This window comes from Macrobrachium rosenbergii, chromosome 41, assembly GCF_040412425.1.
Source record: "Macrobrachium rosenbergii isolate ZJJX-2024 chromosome 41, ASM4041242v1, whole genome shotgun sequence".
Taxonomy (NCBI): domain Eukaryota; kingdom Metazoa; phylum Arthropoda; class Malacostraca; order Decapoda; family Palaemonidae; genus Macrobrachium; species Macrobrachium rosenbergii.
The window spans coordinates 83,566,665-83,585,606 of record NC_089781.1 but is presented as its reverse complement, the minus strand read 5'-3'; the positions used below and the strand labels follow the sequence as shown (position 1 = coordinate 83,585,606).

The 18,942-nt window shown below is 35.8% G+C and overlaps 1 protein-coding gene across 1 annotated transcript in view; it reads right to left on the bottom strand.

The window, feature by feature from the left end:
- LOC136826938 (uncharacterized) overlaps positions 1–18,942 on the bottom strand; it is a 790,974-nt gene that overhangs the window by 496,708 nt on the left and 275,324 nt on the right.

Genomic DNA, 18,942 nt, shown 5'->3' with positions numbered 1-18,942 from the left:
CCCCCCCACCCCACCTCTTCCCCGCTCATCGCAAAATAAATTAAAAGAGGCATTCCAATTTGTTTGGTCGATTTGAGATAATGTCTCTGAGATTTAAGTGCTGGGCTCACGTGGACGCCATTGCAAAAGCTTTTTTTTTTTTTTTTTTTTTTTACATCTGGTCAACCAACACGATATAAATTTGCAGATGTGATGGACAGATCGTTTTAATTGTCTTTTTATCAGTTCATTGAGAGCCAAAGTCAGCATTCTCTTATCTGACATTTATGTTGCGCGTATGCATTCAAACTGCCCATCCTATCAGATTACATCTATGATGGATTACGCATTAACGGGTGAACAGAAATGGCCACAAGTACGATTCTAAGATGAACAACTACAGACACATGTCATGGCATACCTGTCATTCTAAAACCCCATAAAACAACAAAAATAATAACAATAATCAAAATTATAGGTGTATAAAATATAACAAACTTATGACTATGCGAATGCCCTAGCAAGTTGTCAAAAGTCACCGACGGTATTTTGTCTCGGAGCCGAAGAGGTTAGTTCTGGCTGATTCTAATTCCAGTCGGTTCAGATTGAGACAAACACATAAATACTCTGTAAAGCAGACACACGGCTGCACAATTAAACATGCGAAATGACAAGTAACCATGACAAAGTCAGCATGATAATTCAAGCATAAGCACACATAAAAGAGACAGCGCCAATCGATATTATGTCGCACAACCTCACACACACACAGAGAGAGAGAGAGAGAGAGAGAGAGAGAGAGAGAGAGAGAGAGAGAGAGAGAGAGAGAGAGAGAGTTTGAAGAAACTTGATAAAACTGGGTTTCAAACTGCAAGAAGCCGAATAGATCAAAATGAAGTATTCAGTGACCATCTAACCACATCAAGACAAGAACATTAGCGGCAAAATTAGACAAAGAGAGAGAGAGAGAGAGAGAGAGAGAGAGAGAGAGAGAGAGAGAGAGAGAGAGAGAGAGAGAGAGAGAGAGAGAGAGTTTCAAGAAACTTGATAAAACTGGCCAAATAAAAACGGTCCAGGACAATATAACTACATCTGAATGACAAGAACATTAGCGGCAAAATGAGAGAGAGAGAGAGAGAGAGAGAGAGAGAGAGAGAGAGAGAGAGAGAGAGAGAGAGAGAGTAACAGACTAACTGAGAGCCTGGAAAACAAACGAGCATAAAGACAAACCAACAGACAGACAGACACAGAGACGGACGGACGGACGGACGGACGGACGGGCGAAGACGCATTCCAAGAAGGCAGGCGGGGGTCAAAGAGTGCATAATAATTATGCCATCAGCAACCATGTAACACGACCGTGTCGGGTCACGTGGCTGGCATGGCAGAGTGGATCTAAATGCGAGATACAGGCTCGATAAACATGGCCGGTGCCTAATTGTCTGCAGTAATATATATGGGTATAATGGCATTATGAATTATAAACTGTTTGCAGCGATGGCTTCGTGGGGCAAATGATCAGGAACGCCCTCTCGGGCATCCAGACAAAAGGGTTGGGCATGGACGCCTTTGTGCTGCTAATAATAATGCCAATGGCAGCTTGGTCGAAGGTACATCTCACAGAGAATAAATGAGTCGTTTAATCAGCGTCTTCCTACCAATTAATAATAAAAATAATAAAAATAATGATAATAATAATAATAATAATTGGTCCACAAGAAATCCCTCAGGGTATTTGAGAAAATGCTGTTCGTCTTCTGAGTAATAATAATAATAATAATAATAATAATAATAATAATAATAATAATAATAATAATAATATAATAATAATAATTAATTAATAATTACAGCTCAAATGAAGCTTACAATGCAGTAAGCCCTCTTAACCTACACAGGTGTCTGTATCGAGTATGTTCACATCCGCGGATGATTACACGCGCGCGCGCACATACACACACGTACGCATACAAACGCGGTCCTCTCCTCTTCTCTCTCTCTCTCTCTCTCCCTCTCTCTCTCTCTCTCTCTCCGTCAACCACCTGTGAATGCTAAGATGAACAGAGACCCGTAAGAAATCAGCCGAAATCAGCCGCGACGACAAATGACTGACTGCACCCGACATTTCAAGGCTTCTGCATAAAAGAAAGCCCACTTTCCCACAGGTTTTTACGTGCATGAGTTTTGCACAGAATGATTAAAATACTTTAGGGCTCTTCCTTCATTTCAGTTATACTAATCTTTGAATATTACTATCACTGTTAATAATAATAATAATAATAATAATAATAATAATCAATAATAATATAATAAGGCTTTTCAATATTTCACTTATAGTATATATCTTTGACATATTCTATAACTGTTGCCAGTAATAATAATAATAATAATAATAATAATAATAATAATAATAATAATAATAATAATAATAATAATTAATACCGAAAGTACTAAAGGTTTCCCTTCATTTCAGTACTACTAATCTTTGAATAATAATAATAATAATAATAATAATAATAATAATAATAATAATAATAATAATAATAAAGACCCTATTCATAATAATACCTGCATCAAGTTCAGTTTACAGAAGACTTGTACAAACTGAACGCAGCTGATGCAGCCATCACTTTCAATAATAATAATAATAATAATAATAATAATAATAATAATAATAATAATAATAATAATAATCGTCAACAACATACTAATTATCATAACTGTATTCATTAACAACTTCGTGATAATTAAAAAGATGGAGCTGTAAAAGACATCATCATTAAGGAGACTTCAGAGATCTAAACACTGCAAAGCTGAATTAATCCACAAAAAAGAGAAATATAAAACAAAAAAAAAACAAATAATTAACTATATACACGTTTCGTTAAGCAAACGGGACTTTGCCTCAAGCCCTTCCTTCCCCATCCTCCCTCGAAAAAAAAAAAATAAAATAAAACAAAAATAAACGATAAAAAAACTGAGCGCATCTGAAAACAATTTACATTCATTTGCAGCGGGCCAATTCATTTCAAGCATCAAGACAAAAAAGGTATTGTTATAGATATGCACGACTGGAAGAGGCAAAATAATTATTCGGAGAGAGAGAGAGAGAGAGAGAGAGAGAGAGAGAGAGAGAGAGAGAGAGAGAGAGAGAGACTGACGAAGTATACGAAGACTGTAAATATAGAAGGCTTAATATAGAAAAACACTAGAATATAGTCACAGAAACGGAAACCTTCTTGCGGGCCATAAACAAATACATAACATCACTGTAAAATAAACACAAATAAATGAAAGGAGAACAAATCACATGTTCATGTAAGAAGGCAACGAACAAATGAAAATCCTTAATAAAACAAAGAAATAAGTAAACCGATAGACAATTACAGTCCGACGGCGAATCGAAACAAACAAGCAAAACATATACTATCCTTCTTGCGGGGCATAAACAAGTGCATATCATTATTGCGCCCCAAAAAAAAAAAGAGAGCAAAAAAGAAAGGAAAAAAAAAATTCCATGTCCATATAAGGACAATCTGCATAATTTATGACGCACAGGAACATCCGATCATCGCAAATAAAAACAATATCTAATGCGGGGGAAATTCATCTCTTAATTGTCAACATTAGAGAACTCCCAACCAATTTATTTTGTCATTTCGCCAACACGAAGATTAATTATAAACATTTCGCATTAATTTCAGATTGTACATAATGTTTGCACCCCAATAAGTTCTAATATATACATATATTTTGGGGGAATAGATTTATTGAATGCATATTTGACTTGATACAAATGAGAGCGATTAAAAATTTGCGTTCTTTTTTGTTCCAGGGAATGGGGGGAAGAATTACAAAATTTATTTTTCCCGATTAACTTTTTTTTTTTCAATTCATTGAATTATCTATGACGGTGCAATTTGCATTTAATAGCCAAGTGGGGATTTCTCAGATAATTTCATCGCATTTGTGGACTTTGTTGGGCATTGCTATGATTGCCCATCCGAATTCAATTTTCTTCGAGCGTGAAAGCAGCTGGTTTTGAGAAAACTTTCCCCTCGACTTTAATTGTCAATTTCGTAGTCATTTTAATTACAGCTGGGGTAGATAAACAACAACAGCAACAACAGCAGCAGCAGCAGCAGCAGTAACAAAAACAACAACATGAAAAAGCAACTGCATTACAATTACTTTCGCAACAGTACTGCAGCAACAGCATTAAGTTGACAGTGAAATTGCATTATAATTGCTTTCACAAGAACGACAGTAACTTAAGAAATAAAGAGAATTAAACTGCATCCGCTTTAGCAACAGTACCATCAGCAATATTATAATAAATGAGAAACTACATTACAATTACTTCAGCAACAACAACAAAATCACTAAGATGAAAATGAATGCCGTATTAATCAATTTCACATTAGCAACAAAAGCCGCTAAACAGTAACAGTAATAAGATTCATAAACGGATGCATACTCTTACTGTCGACATTACTAATATTATTTCATGATCATCACTCATTACTCTTCTTCATAGCTATAATCTTCAGATTCATTAGCAAAATAACTACAGAATGTCCCACATTTTAGCCTTATGCTTTCAGATGATTACAAACGGAAGATGGCTTTAAAATATCATATCTAATTACATAACACAAACAGGAGATACCTTTAAAATATCATATCTAATTACATAACACAAACGGGAGATACCTTTAAAATATCATATCTCACATAAAAGACAATTACATAACACTGCATCAAGGCGGATGACCGGTAAGAGACTGATCCACTTGCGGTGTTGAATTCCCATAGACTTTAATCACACCGTTTCCCAAGATGGAACTGACTTCTAGGCTGAACGGAATTGCAATTTCCTTAAACATAAAGAGAATCTATTTGCTTTGATTTATTGTCATCTGTATTTATTCTCTTTTTTCAGATATAGACATTCTTTATTACTAAGTAAGCTGACGAGCTTTCAGGTTTCTTCTGTAACGGAGTTTACACGCACAGAATCAGCTCAAATAAATTCCCTTAAACATGTTGAATAAACTAGGAAAATCCCTGACACATACCGAATAAATTAAGGAAATCCCTTTCACCTACTGAATAAACTAAGAAAATTCCCTTGCACATGGCGAATAAACTAAGAAAATTCATTTTCACATACTGAATAAAGTAAGAAAATTCCCTTAAACATACTGAATAAACTAAGAAAATTTTCCTTACACACGAATAAACTAAGAAAATTCCCTTTCATATACTAAATAAATTACGAACATTTCCTTCCATATATGACTAAACTAGAAAAATTCCCTTTCATATACTAAATAAATTAAGAACATTTCCTTACATATATGAATAAACTAGAAAAATTCCCTTACGCATACTGAATAAAGTAAACAAAATTCCATAACACATACAGAATAAATTAAGAAAATACCCTTTCACATACTGAATAAACTAAGAAAATTCCCTTGCACATATGACTAAACTTAGAAAATTCCCTTACACATACTGAATGAACTAGGAAAATTCCCTGACACTGACTGAATAAACTAATAAAATTCCCTGAGACATACTGAACAAACTAAGAAAATTCCCTTTCACATACTAAATAAACTAAGAGAATTCCTGTATACCCAAACTGATGCCTTATTCCGTAACACAACGACATCTGACGTCTTATCCACCGGCTCCATCCACGGAAGACAACCTTTCTATGGAAGGAGATCTCCAATCCAAATCTCCCAGCACCCATCGACCTCTCCTTCCTCTGGTGGTGATTAAGTGTGACCCTCGAGTGTGTAAGGTGGCTGAGGTTTAAATAACAAGGTCACAAGTTCCCCATTGGGTGAAATCACTCAGTATAACCAGCGATATCCATGGAACAATCAAGAAGATTTAAGTTATAATGAGAAACTAATTGTGAGGAGGCCAACCTCCAGTAATTAGGAAACTATTTGAAAGTGAGAGAGATAGAGATGGCGAGAGAGAGAGAGATAGGGAGGAAGAAGGGGTAGGGGAGCAAGGGGAGGATGCGATAGTTAGAGGAGGTGCAAGAGAGAGAGAGAGAGAGAGAGAGAGAGAGAGAGAGAGAGAGAGAGAGAGAGAGAGAGCGAAAGTCCAGTCGCAATTAGAGAGAACTAAGAACTCATTGAGGCCTAGGTTGGGCACCACACCGAAGGCTTCTTGTTATTCCAAACTTTGTTCCAAATGAGATGCAAGAAGGGGGTGGGAGGGACACACCGACCGAGGAGAAGGGTAGGAAAGAGAGAAAGGGGTGCCTGAGAGAGAGAGAGAGAGAGAGAGAGAGAGAGAGAGAGAGAGAGAGAGAGAGAGAGAGAGAGACCTAACTCCCAGCAAAGCGCATCGAAAATGGAAGTAATGCTGACGAAAGCCCACATTCGGTTCCTAAATTTCCAAGGAGGGCACGGGGTTCCAGCGCAGCGTTCCTCCATAAACAAAGCAAAGCATTGTCTCGGTACATACGGCTACAGCAAGCGCCGTGTCTGACAGCTGTTACGCGAAAAAAAAAAAATGAGAGACTCAAGGAGTTACGAAGTCGTGTCAACCTGTCAGGCTTGAAATATCAAAAGTGAAATCTGTCATCCACTGACAACGAGACCGGTGAATGAGAATTAAGGTAAACAGGTAGTAAGGTAGAACATTGCATCTACGAAGATTCGAATCGTGAAACGATTTGAGTTGTTAAATACAATTTGACATAATAATATTAACATAACTATCAAGTATTATCTTCGGTGAAATGCAGAAACAACAAGTTGTTGAAAATAAATGAGAAATAAAAATAGAGAACAATGCAATTCAAAATTACGAGGGTTACGTAGCATATAGGTATATCAAATAAGATCCAATGTAATCTTGAGAGCTATATAAAACCCATAAAAGAAACCTTCTTAACATTAACAACAATAATAATCATCATCAAAAAATGTTATTAAATCTTATACTTTTTTCATGCCCGCAAAAACATCCATGCATCATGGCTTCATAATGATGGTAGTTCTTGATGCTACGATGCCAACACGATGTTCAAATAATTCAAACAAAGTTTTAGACGTAAAAACTGAAAAGAAAGCCGGATGAATGTCTATGGTACGAAAACTTCACAATTCACCAACAATATCCTCTTGTGAAGATGGAGGAATGGAGAAATGGAGAGCTTCATAGCAAACGATCACGGAAAGGTTTCAAATAGTATAACTTGGCAGTCTGAGCCCTTAGACTTTCCCTCCGTTCAATATGGCAATAGAATAGACCGAACGTTTCAAGGTATGATGATTATTTACAGGGTTACTAATAGAAAATAAGGTATTATGATCTATAGGACACTGCTTATTTTTTCAGAGAGAGAGAGAGAGAGAGAGAGAGAGAGAGAGAGAGAGAGAGAGAGAGAGAGAGAGAGAGAGAGATTAAGTAGGGAATATGTACGAGGCAAATGAAAATATCAATTTCATCCGGACAAAAAAAGTGCTTAAAAATCAGGGTCATTAACAAAAGTCCACATGAAGACTTTTAATGGTTATTAGAGACATACACATACAATACATTTATACTTACGCTACTGATGTATTTCCATAATATTAAAAGCTTTAGAGGAAACACCTATAGAAACTGGGAGCTAATTGTCAATTAGGTTCGAAATGTTTTCCGTGATTTTCCCCTATTTCTGCATTCATCATTAGATGTTGCACGTCGTTACCATACAAAGTTGGTTGAATCATAGCTTCAGGTACCGAAGTATAATAAAAGACGCAATGATCTGAAACATTATATATATGTAATGTATATATATATATATATATATATATATATATATATATATATATATATATATACATATACTGTATATTATATATATATATATATATATATATATATATATATATATATATATATATATATATATATATATATATATATATATATACTATATATATTATATATATATATATATATATATATATATATATATATATATATATATATATATATATATATATATATATACTGTATAATGTAATATTACATACATATAAATGTGTGTATAAATGTTCCTCTTCACCCTTGATTCAACAATGAAAGGATGAATATTACAGTGATCTTGTTAGTTTTCTTCAAAGGACGTCCCCCTTATCTTATTACCGGAAACTAGGGACTTTCGATTAAATTACGATTATACATATACATATATAATATATTATGTATATATAGATATATTTATATATATATAATGTATATATATATATAATGTTACAAAGAATGAATAATAAAATGTGAACACTCCTGATAACACCGTTAAAATATAATAATGCTCCAGTATACACTATCGCCAAAAAAAAAAAAAAAACAGAAATCCTATATCATCGCAAATGACCATCGGAGGCCATCCGAGGGAAGTTGGCATCATGAAGGGGAAGGGTAGGGAAGGGAATGGGGCTTGGTAGGGAGTATGACCTCCGCCCCTCCTCCTCTCCTCTCTTAGACCAGTCCATCTCCTACACCTCCACCACCTCCTCCTACTCCTCCTCCTCCTCCTCCTCCACCTCCACCTCCTCCTCCTGTCGCCACTTACAAATGGGGTGTCAGTAGCCTTAGAGCCAGCCAATATTGAACTACGTTAGCCAAGACTTCTACAGTCGAAAGCCTCGTCGCCTCTTGCAGCTCCTGCTGATGTTGATGTCACTGATGGTCCGGGGTTGCTGGGGTATCATGGGGGGAGAGGGGGCAGGTAACGTGCGTGGATGGGGGCGGGGGAAGGGGTGCAAATGGTACATGTGGTCAGTCTTTTCATCGGACGTAATAATAAAGAACTATCATCTCCTAATATATATAAACGACTCAATCTGAGTAAAATATAAAATCTCAACATCCATCCACCTTTAGAAAAAATTGAATTCTTACACAATTTATAAGTGCTGTACTGTTCTGAAAGTACCTATAGGCAACAAAATATATAAGGAATGTTGCTTTTCACTAAGATTTGAGTTCAACAGAGTACCAAGGATGTGATGTTCGTTTTGGTTAGTAGTTCCTCATTGGACGGATGGGTACCGTTCTCAGCTAGCACTCTGCTGGTCCAGCGTTCGATTCTCCGGCCGGCCTATGAAGAATTAGAGGAATTTATTTCTGGTGACAGAAATTAATTTCCCATTATAATGTGGTTCGGATTCCACAATAAGCTGTAAGTCCCGTTGCTAGGTGACAAGTTGGTTCTTAGCCACGTAAAATAAGTCTGATCCTTCAGGCCAGCCCTAGGAGAGCTGTTTATCAGCTCAGTGGTCTGGTTAAACTAGGGTATACTTAACTTTTTTTCGTTGTGGTTGGTAGCAGTATAGACACCTGTCATGCAGTCATGCACATTCCCGGCCAACATAGCAACATACACAATCAATGACTTACAATACAGTGACTGACAACAATGGAATAAGCGATGAATCAGAGAAATGGGACGGTAGGAAAAAGGCCACCCTATCAACAAGCAGCTACAAGGACAAATCAAACGTCATAAAATGACGTCACAAGAACTGACCATCGACGCCGAGATACAAGGCCACATAAAGCTTTACATTAATTGACAGACAACCAATACATCTTTGTGCCCTGAAGACAAATAGCAGACGAATGTTAGAACTCAGTAAATCGGTATCAGAGATCTACAGTCTGCATGAAGAATTTGGTTGGTTGCCAATGCAAACAAAACAAATATAAATACAACTGACTTTGGAACTATAGATTCTTTTTCTGTAGATATTCTATTAATGTCTAGACTCCCAGCTTATTACACGGGGTACACTTTATAACGTGAAATCCGATATGCATTTAAAACGAGAAGTGTTAAAATACAAGTTTGGAATCGCACACGCAAGAGGTAAGAGTACAGGAAACTATAATACTTTAAACACTACATTTAGGCTAGAGAAAGAAAAGTGTTAAACACTAATATTTATACATGCGCATTTATATATATATATATATATATATATATATATATATATATATATATATATATATATATATATATATATATATATATATATATATATAAAGTGTATGATCTTCTGTTTTGGTGTCGGAAGGCAATACAGGCCTATCTGTGACTTAGCTAGCAAATACCAGTTCATTAGCAAAGTAAACACAATGGTCAAGGGAGACCAAGATTAGCAGCAACTGACATTTGCATTCTTTCCTTACTTATCTATCGGCGTCTCGGCATGCAACAACACGGCACTTCAGGATGCTCCTGGAGAAATTGAGGCAATATTCAATAAAATAACTAAGCACCGTCATCTGAATATCGTTGGTAGATGAGATAAAATATTTGAAAAGCAGATGATGCAAATACAACTACAATCGTAAATTTATACTGTAGCAGTTTAACATTTCCATCGCGTGAAAAACATCCTCTCTTTGAGATGAAAAGAAAACAAGTAAAAAATGCTCCGAAGTTTCTTCGGCGCAATCGAGTGTTCTGTACAGTGTATAATGAAGGCCACCGAAAATAGATCTATCTTTCGGTGGTCTCGGTATAATGCTGTATGAGTCGCGGCCCATGAATCTTTAACCACTCCTCGGTGGTGGCCTGTCCTATATAGTTGCCAGACGCACGATTATGACTAACTTTAACTATAAATAAAATAAAAACTACTGAGGCTAGAGAAAAGCAATTTGGTACGTTTGGTGACTGGAGGGTGGATGATCAACATACCAATTTGCAGCCCTCTAGCCTCAGTAGTTTATAAGATTTGAGGGCGGACAAAAAAAGTGCGGACGGACAGACAAGACGGCACAATAGTTTTCTTTTACGGAAAACTAAAAGGAAACTAGAGCCTCTGAACCGGGAAGTAACTCTGACACGGGTCCGTAATCATTCTGTATGATTATCTCATAGTGTTACAGTAGGCATCCTCTATCTAGTGATGGGGGTGAGGCGAGTAGTGGGGAGGGAAGTACCCTCACTCATTAATGGTAATGATAATAATGAGTATACGGGTGCTTACTAAATTAACCAGGGTCGAGATCCTCTTGCTTCTGACTTTCATGATGGACTTGTTGCACGCCGTTGCTACCTGGGCCCTTCTGCTGCAATAGAATTCGGTGCCTGTGGCTCCCTGCCGCTGCAACAGATTCGAGTCGTGGCCTCTGGGATGGCGCTGCTCTTGCAGCTGAGAGGACTTGTTGATTGCAATGCCGAAGACACGACCTTGTGAAAGCTCCGGCAGCCCCTGAGCAGTGCAGTGTGCTGGGGCTCACTGAGCTGTACATTGTGGTAGACCTACCAGTAATAACAACTTTTAATAATTTTTTAATCTTTTGAAAGATTACTAGGAATAAGTATTCCTGTTCTTGGAATGTTTCGTTCCAGTATACTATTATGAAGAGCTAGTATCCCCATGGATTGAGATTTTCAATTCATAAAAACGGTCTAGTAATAAGATAGTCATTCCTAGTAATGATTTACATGTAAGAAGCATTGATCATGTTAGGATGTTCATTCTTAGTAACTTTCTGTTTGAACGAAGGATTCCTAGCTCTGGGACAGATATTCATAGCAATCTTCAACATGAACGAAACGGTCCTAGTTTTATAAATATCATTATATTTATAAAACTATGAGTGTTTCATTTACGTAGAAGACTGCCATGAACAACTGTCCAAGAGCTAGGAAAACTTCACGCTAATATAAAGTTGCTAAGAATGACTATCCAAAAATGATCAGCGCTTCTTTCATATATATCATTGCTAGGAACGACAATTTCTTTACTAGAAACGTACTATTCTAAGGACGATTCCAACGAAAGCACCAGAGCCTCAGCGCCGAGTCATTCAAGAGTGTCTCGGGTTGGGAACCCAGCGTGTAAAGACTGCATCCCTAAAGATTACACCGCCGGCAAAACAGAAGTTAAAATCCACCGAGTGAATGTATATCATAATCAGAACCTCAGATCTGCAACTCATCTCGGCGGGTGTTGGCGGCGTTGTGAGTATTATAATGCAAAATAGGTAGGAGCATATAAATATCAAAAGGTCTCTGGTATAATGATCCATAAATATGCCAGAATGAAGTTTCCTCACGGCTTCTTGTCAGCAGCAGGATGTGACGGCGATAAAAAACAGCTCCTAATGACCCGGCGGTGTAGAGGACCAAAGCTGTTGTGACGCCAGCTTAAGGAATTACATCAGTGTTTAATGACGGTGCGAGATGTTTCGTATATCCTAGAAGAGTCCGTGAACTCATCTGCTGCAAACCAGTTTTTCTTGGAAAAAGTCAGTTGCAGCGAATAAAGAACGGCATAAAGACTGTAAGGCTGATATAATGGCAAAGGCCAATACGAAGAGCAACCTATTGTCTTTTTATCGCAAATTAAAAAGAAAAATTACCTACAAGCTGTAAAAGTTTGGAGGAAATCATTTGTAGTAAGATTCTGCATGCAAAACAAAGGAACGGCTGTTCAAAGGTGACACTAAACACAACCAAGGCGGCTCAAATTCCAAGGTGTTTACAATATTTTCTTGTTTATGAGCTTCTATAAAACATGTCAGTTTTGGCTTTCTGTATAACAAATAATAATAATAAATATAAAAATTTCATACAAAGTAATAGACATTTCTGATTGGCCCCGTCTCTTTTAGCGTCATTTAATCTTTAAATTTCCAAATGTACCTCTCTATTAACAGCTGCCTCAATTCGAACTTTAATCAATTAATACAATTCTTCCTGTGCCAGATAAGATCGCATAACTTATTCTCTCCCCCGGTGCAATTCAGCCCCTCTATAGTACTAACCCTATCTATACAGTAAGTCCTAAGTGGAACCAGTTACCCAATCCGTTGACGAAACCATTCATCTATTTTGGGTGTCTAATGTTATTTTACCAAGTCCTCATAATAGTTTTATAACTATATTACTTCTGTCAAAATTGACAAAAAAAATATATATATATATATATATATATATATATATATATATATATATATATATATATATATATATATATTTGCTCATATGTGTGTGTATATAATATACATTTGTGTCTCTCACATGTGTTTTCCACTTGTGTGTATATATATATATATATATACATATATATATCTATATATATATATATATATATATATATATATATATATATATATATATATATATATATATATATATATATATATACATATATATATATATATATAAGAGCAAAAACATTCCGTGAAAGGGACTCATTTGGGAGCGCAGTCAAGCAAATGAGGCTGAGTATAGATTTAATATCGACATATTTAAGTGACAAACGCTGAAGCACGAAGCCTTGTATCGAGAAGCGCCTTTTGTTGACCTGCTGACCGCCCCCGGAGACCGCTGACAGCTGACCAATGAGGCTATGAGCTGATTTAAATCCGACCAATTATATCGCAGTATTCATGGCCACCTCATGTACGTCACGGCCGGTTGTCAATTGGAGACTAATATGAGCCAATCAGATTCCAGAATTGTAAAACCGTCACGGTAGCCAGCCAATCACAGAATACGTAATACACTATTGAACATTTGACTTGAAATGTTGATACTCTGATATACTCTGATAATATAAGCCAAAGAAGACCAAGGACTATATGGATTGCGGGAAGGGAGGGAGGGAGGGAAGGAGGAGGGGGGGAGGGGAAGGAAAGGGAAGGTGGAGACGGAGGGCAGGCGATCGGGGAAACCGATGGAAAGTGGATAGATGACCTCCGTCATTTGGAATTGGAGAATAAAACCCATAATTAGGGAAATGACAATACTCAGAGCAGGATGACAATGAGAAGCAGAGTACAAAAATCATCGATTATTTACAGAAGAAAGGAATTGTACAGAATTACTTTTCTTCCATTCCTCACTGAAAATGGTCTGCCAGAGGTGGTTTCTTCTCAAGCGATACTTTCAAATAAAAAAGGCCATTAGGATCTTTGCTAGGATTATACATCTGTGAAGTGAGGTAACGTTGGGTCTGGTTCTCACTTGGGTGGGTGACTACCTAACGCCATCCACACATTAGGGCGTAGGGCTAGCAACCTCATTCAAAGTATACTTGCTCAAAACCGGAAGACCTACAGTACAACTCCCGGTGACACTACTTCAAAGGGCAACACGTCAAATGGTGTAAAGGAAAGATATATTTACATATGTACAGTATATATATATATATATATATATATATATATATATATATATATATATATATATATATATATATATATATACACATATACACATATATATGTATATATATATTTATATATATACACACATATTCAGACACATGTATATACATTATATATATATATATATATATAAATATATATATATATATATATATATATATATATATATATATATATATATATATAATATATATGTTGTTGAGAGTTATTTTCTAACCAAAAATACACGAAAAGAGCAATAAACACTCAAAATTTGTACTCATCCTTCATGGAAGGGAAGAAGAGCTCGGAATTAACCATCACAAAATCCATACGTACCTGAGGGAGAGAAAAAGAGAATTGTCTTAACATAAAACGTTTACATTCACACATCTGAAAAAATAAAAATTATCTATAATTATAGAAACAATGCTACCTTACAGATTCATAATCATAACCTCGCTTTTAAACAGAATAGTAAAAAAAATAGACGTAGTTTACAAGAATTGATTTTACATAATCTAACATATGTTAGTGTAATAATGGTTTACCTTTACTGAATGATGAATTTATAAAACAAATCTACACGAGAGAGAGAGAGAGAGAGAGAGAGAGAGAGAGAGAGAGAGAGAGAGAGAGAGAGAGAGATGCAAGATTCCAGGGGTACATTAAAACTGTATGAATGTACCATACAACTGTACTGTGTATGGTTCCTCAGAATCACAAGTTTTTTCTTTTCATTATTTTCTACCACATGGCTTTCTTCAAAATATGAATAGTAATATTCAAAAGCATTTTCACATGATCCGAAACATTCATTTTACAGTTTCTAACATATTCGATTGCACTCGATTATATCTTCCATTCTATTTTAAGATTATTGCAGAAATACGTCATCTGTGTACCTGGCTGGAGAGAGAGAGAGAGAGAGAGAGAGAGAGAGAGAGAGAGAGAGAGAGAGAGAGAGAGAGAGAGAGAGAGAGAGAGCCATGTCATTAAACTACCTAAACTTGGTCAAGAACAGTTCTAATATATTTTCAGCGTCACGTAAAGGACTCATAGAGAGCAATGCAGTCCTATGATTCAAAGTGAAGTTAGACCATTGGGCCAAATTTCAAACTTCAGTCTCATTACGTCCAGATCGTTAGTTCCGGATCCTGAAATAGCTCTTTGGACGCGACCTGAAGGCCTATCATGCGAAGGACAGCCACTGTAATGAATGGCTTCGGCATAGTGATTAGTATCCTACAAGAGAAGGTTAATCTCATGAGGCACTATGACCTCCACAGGACACGTTGATGCTCCTATCATGAGCTTCGATACGGCCTGATTCCATTAAGATTCTACAACCAAATTCCTGGTCTGCTACCTCCTACACTACCGAAATCCCTTCTTGCAAGGTGCGCTTCTTCACCTGTTCTACAAATGGAAAACTAAATAAAAAAGGGAGAATCAAAAACTATATGTCTCAAAAAAAAGTAACACATCAAGAAAAAAAAAACAAAAAGGTATGACAGTGCCTCACAACAATAGGAAATAGGAGGAACTGCCGGTATTTTAAGAAGATAGAAAAAAAAAAAATAAATTATTTTTTTAAAAAGAGAAAACCAGGGACTACAGGTTCTTTAAAAGGGAACAAGGAACTCAGGGCCAAAAAAAAAAAAAAAAAAGAATAAAAGATATCTTATGGAAAACCATAAACTACAAGCCTCTTAAAAGAAAGGGAAACCCAGGAACTACAAGCCTTTCAAAGGACAAAGCAAGAACTACAGATCTCTTGAAAAGGGAACCCAGGAACTACAAGCCTTTTAAAAGACAAAACAAAAACTGCAGATCTCTTGCAAAGGAAATCCAGAAACTATAAGCCTTTTTAAAGACAAAGCAAGAACTACAGATCTCTTGGAAAGGAATCCAGGAACAAACAGCCATTTAAAAGACAAAGCAAGAACTGCAGATCTCTTGCAAAGGAAATCCAGGAACTGTAAGCCTTTTTAAAGACAAAGCAAGAACTACAGATCTCTTGGAAAGGAATCCAGGAACTAACAGCCTTTTAAAAGACAAAGCAAGAACTGCAGATCTCTTGAAAAGGAAATCCAGGAACTAAAAATCTTTTAAAAGACAAAACAAAAACTGCAGATCTCTTGAAAAGGAAATCCAGGAACTAAAAACCTTTTAAAAGACAAAACAAAAACTGCAGATCTCTTGAAAAGGAAATCCAATCCAGGAACTAAAAACCTTTTAAAAGACAAAACAAAAACTGTAGATCTCTTGAAAAGGAAATCCAGGAACTATAACCCTTTTAAAAGAAAAGCAAGAACTGGAGATTTCTTGAAAAGGAAATCCAGGAACTAAAAACATTTTAATAGACAAAACAAAAACTGCAGATTTCTTGAAAAAGGGAATCGAGGAACTAAAAACCTTTTAATAGACAAAACAAAAACTGCAGATCTCTCGAAAAGGATATCCAGGAACTAACAGCCTTTTAAAAGACGAAGCAAAAACTGCAGATCTCTTGAAAAGGGAATCCAGGAACTATAAGCCTTTTAAAAGACAAAGCAAAAACTGCAGATCCCTTGAAAAGGAAATCCAGGAACTATAAGCCTTTTAAAAGACAAAGCAAAAACTGCAGATCTCTTGAAAAGGAAATCCAGGAACTATAAGCCTTTTAAAAGACAAAGCAAAACTGCAGATCTTTGAAAAGGAAATCCAGGAACTATAAGCCTTTTAAAAGACAAAGCAAAAACTGCAGATCTCTTGAAAAGGAAATCCAGGAACTATAAGTCTTTTAAAAGACAAAAAACTGCAGATCTCTTGCAAAGGAAATCCAGGAAGTATAAGCCCTTTAAAAGACAAAGCAAGAACTGCAGATTTCTTGAAAAGGAAATTCAGGAACTAAAAACCTTTTAAAAGACAAAGCAAAAACTGCAGATCTCTTGAAAAGGGAATCCAGGAACTATAACCCTTTTAAAAGACGAAGCAAGAACCTTGCAAACAAAATCCAGGAACTAAAAACCTTTTAAAAGACAAAACAAAAACTGCAAATCTCTTGAAAAGGAAATCCAGGAACTAGTTTTAAAAGACGAAGCAAGAACCTTGCAAATAAAATCCAGAAACTAAAAATCTTTTAAACGACAAAACAAAAACTGCACATCTCTTGAAAAGGAAATCCAGGAAGTATAATCCTTTTAAAAGACAAAGCAAGAAATACAGGTCTCTTGGAAATGGAAAACACGGAACCAAATATCTATTAAGAACAAAGCTAAAATAAGGGGGGTCCAGAAAAAGTTTTGCTAGAATTTGGGCCCTCCTCTTATAAAAAGGACTCTAAGGTAACTTAAGAGGAATGAGCAGGTTCTCTACGAAGAGAAGAGCAGAACTATGTGGAGCACAAGACTATACCAAACAAGTAAAAATGTGCCGAAGTTTATTCGGCGCAATCGAGTTTCCGTACAGCCAATACAGCATATAATCATGGACATCGAAAATAGATCTATCTTTCGGTGGTCTCGGTATAATGCTGTATGAGCGTATGAACAGCGGCCCATGAAACTTTAACCACGGCCCGGTGGTGGCCAATCCTATATCGATGCCAGAAGCACGTTTATGGCTAACTTTAACCTTAAATAAAATATAAACTACTGAGGCTAGAGGGCTGAAATTTGGTATGTTTGATGATTGGAGGGTGGATGATCAACATACGAATTTGCAGCCCTCTAGCCTCGGCAGTATTTAATATCTGAGGGCGGACAGAAAAAGTGCTGACGGACAGACAAACCCAGCACAATAGTTTTCTTTTACAGAAAACTAAAAATCGAAAATATCACCCATCATCACTCTCCAAAGGACAAACCACGACGATTAGAGCTCTTACGTAATCTTTTTGTTTTTTACTTCCAGTGAAAATCATTGATAAGAGTTTATAAGAATATTAATTTTGTGTTTAAATCATGGAGAGAGAGAGAGAGAGAGAGAGAGAGAGAGAGAGAGAGAGAGAGAGAGAGAGAGAGAGAGATCGGCTTAAGTATCGTCAATGCAGAATGCCATCCTTTCAATATTTTTTTATACGAAGAGCAAATAAATTAGTACATAAGAATCCTTTTCATAAACCTTAATATCCTGTCTGTCAGTCAGAAAATGTGATTGTTATACGCATCAAGTAACAGGTATCATCCTGCCTGTTTTGTTGCTCTTCACATCGAGATAGACCTTAGTTATTTCATCCCTTCAAATGGTTTTGTATATTCAATATTAAACACTGAATAATGACAACTGAGGTAACCTGATCATGTTTTGGTACGATTTATGACGCAAGCTTTATTTGTTAAATTATCATGTAACGAATGTATTTAATGAGGAATTATTTCGTATTACATAAATACAAGTACCTAATAAGTTTTGCACGGGGCTGGAGGCGATGATGATGATGATGAAGTTTCCATAAAGGTTTCTTAAAATGAAACTCACAAGTGTTATATTTTTGTAAACTATTACTTCCAAAGAAAAAGTAGTTAGATGCGTCTCGTTTCGTGCGACAAATGTACACTAAATTCGTAGCTGTGATGATCACAAACCTGCCTTTTAAAGTATGATACTATGATACTATATATATATATATATATATATATATATATATATATATATATATATATATATATATATATATATATATATATATATATACATGTATATATATGTATTTATATATATAACTAATATATATATATATATATATATATATATATATATATATATATATATATATATATA